The following is a 2,863-nucleotide window of genomic DNA, read 5'->3' on the forward strand; positions in this document are numbered from 1 at the left end:
CTTAATCAAATAAGTATACGTTATTATGTAGTCTTCATTCACTCAACGTGTGCATCTCAAAGGTTTGAATGCATTGTAGGACAAGTACGCTATAGCCTTGAAACAACTACAAGCTAAAAAGGACACTATGCTACCTTCAGAGTTTCAACAACGCTACAAGAAAGCTTTTTTTGAGGCAGATGGTCCGAGCAGGAGGAGGACAAAGCAGGCACTCGCTATTGTTGATCCCAATCTAGGCGATGAATGGTGGAGGTAAAAAGTGTATTGTGGATCACTACTCTATGTCTAGTGCTGATTTGATTATATGTTCAGAACCCTGCGGACTATTGAATGGACTAACCGGCCCAAGTGGATTACTGAGGATAGATTGTACGTTCTGGCATGTGTTGATCTGCCTCCTGAGAAGAAAACTTACATTCTTCGAGCAATGGCCTCTTCTGATCCTATAAATGTCAAAAGTTTGGATATTCCATAGACAGGTATTATCGTTCCTTTTTTTTGCAGAATAAAAAATGACATGTTTCACTCAATGTAATTGACATTATTCTCTATGTCCTTTATTGCAGCTGACCATGTCTCGTTCCGTGATTGGATGCGTGTGGAGGTTCTATGGAACACCATAGAGAGCGAAGCTCGTTTTCTATACAACAACATGAGAAATATCACATCCAAGCTTCGTCCAGGAGAGATGCTTGATTCCTTTCTAGAAGAAGCAAAGTTGACTCACAGAACTGAGGCGTTCCAATACGAGCTTGGAAAATTTAAATCTTCGGGAAGAGGTAGCCCTGACCTTAAGAAAGCACTCACAGACGCCAGTCAAAGATGTCTTTGCAGGTTGGAATATTGCTCTTGGCACTTCTGTCATTGGGAGAGCTCAACGTGGAAAGAAGCAAATTGGTCTAACATCTTCTGATTTTGTAGGTGGTTGACCAAGCGTAACTTCAACATTAGAAGCTCTCGGACTCTATCTGACGTCTTGGATATCTCAAAGAAAGATACTATTTTCAACCCAGCGCAGTTGGCACGTAACTTCAACAAAACAGTTTATTACTCGTGCCCTTGGTTTCTTGAGTATAAAGAGGGCAAATTTCCTGCCAGAGAAGAACTGCAGCATAACAATGCTGTCAAGGAGAGGGAGGAACGTGCACGGAGGGCTGTCCGGGTGGAGACGCCGGAAACACCTACAAAAACCACTACAACAACAAAAACAGCCCCTTCATCTGATAAAGTCGGCCAAGTATCGTATTCTAGAGTATGTTTTGATCTTGGAATGTTGCAAACGCATCATTTTGAAACTGTGACTTCGCTAAGAGTTTTTTGTTGCAGACCGGGACTCCAAAAGACATAGGAAAGAAACCGTCCTCAAGCGAATTAAAGAAAAGAAGTGAGTTGCAAATGTATGACAAAATCTGTAATTGAAAAGAATCTGAGAATCTTGTCTTTACGAGAACCGTTTTAATGATCTTTAATATAGAGCATGATGTGGTTGGGCCAAATGAAAAAGAGCTTAAAGAATTCTCCCAGTCCTTGGAGCAATTGTTAGATCATCATGAGGGAGATCAGCAGATGGTGGCGAGCGATGATCTAGGTTTTTGTAAGACCTTTTTGAGAATCTTAATGCTATCATCTTTTGAGTTGTATTTTGTTGACCAACTACTTTGTTTTGTTGGTTGTGTTCTTCAGTGTTCGACGAGCAAAATGTGTCTATCTCCTTCTTGGATACAAGCATGGAAGAAAATGAGATTGTTGGCTCCATGTTGGCATGCATCGAACGCCAAGTGAAAAAGGACAACCGTGTGTATGTCCGAGATGGGGTTTGGGTGGCTGTCTCAGTGTCCGCTTCATTCATGTTCTTGCCTCCAAATTGCCTCGTGCACGGTATCCCTTCGTCATCTACACAGGAATGGAATGACATGGACGTTTGTCAATTCGGAAAAGTTGCACGTCTGAGTTTTTTGACAGCAGATGACAATGGCATATTTGTTGTTGTTTGCATACCTATCCAACATCGAATGGTACATGATGTTGCAATAGCCACAGGCTGGGAGCTAGCATACACTACAGTCACAGTTTGCAAGACACCAGTATGCAAGGATGTTAATATGATTGTAAGATCACTTCTTCTTACCGTTTTCAAGAAAAACCAAGCCCCAATTGCTGAAGTGCTGAAACCCGATGAGGACACATGGCTGGATACAATCCAAGAGAGCGAATGGACCATGCAAGAAGATGGAACACCATTGAGAGGTACATCCTTTTTTGTAATTGCTTTTACTGTGTAGCTTTGTTGCTTTCTCGACTTGTCTTCTATTCTCACAAGTCCTCTCGTCACAGGAGGAATGGAACGTGGGCATTGCTATCTGTATCAAATGTTGAACATGTATACCAACAAGGGAGATGTGGTAGTGCAATATGGAGGAGACACAGGTGTTCTTGCATTGCTTGGTAGCCATATGGGACGATACTTCACAATCATGGAGAGTAGTAAAACATTTTTGGATGAGCTTCCAAAAATTATGAAAGCACAGGCAGTGCGGTTAAGCAAAAGAAAAGCATTAGAACAATGACTATGGGATATGGACAAACACTAGTTGTCTACAATTATATTTGAGATGTACAATTTGAAAAGTTGTAATAACCTATCTAGTGGTTCACGACGGATTCATACTGTCGATTACATTCTATTTCTTGTTCATTTGTGACATTGTAATGCCTTTAAATGTGAATATGTGTTTGACATTGCAAATATTGGAAGTTTTGTATGTAAAACGTTTTCTTCCTTCTTCGTATCATGATATTGTAATGTGAACAATGTGATAATGTGTTGAACAAAGACAGAAAAACGTAGTGGATTCCAGAGACA

General features: G+C 40.8%; 1 pseudogene; it reads left to right on the plus strand.

Moving 5' to 3' along the window:
• The first annotated feature begins 427 nt into the window (after window positions 1-427).
• Window positions 428-2,626, plus strand: LOC147420779 (uncharacterized; annotated as a pseudogene).
• Window positions 2,627-2,863: the final 237 nt, after the last annotated feature.

This window comes from Adiantum capillus-veneris, chromosome 28 (assembly GCF_014529385.1).
Source record: "Adiantum capillus-veneris isolate H3 chromosome 28, ASM1452938v2, whole genome shotgun sequence".
Lineage (NCBI taxonomy): Eukaryota > Viridiplantae > Streptophyta > Polypodiopsida > Polypodiales > Pteridaceae > Adiantum > Adiantum capillus-veneris.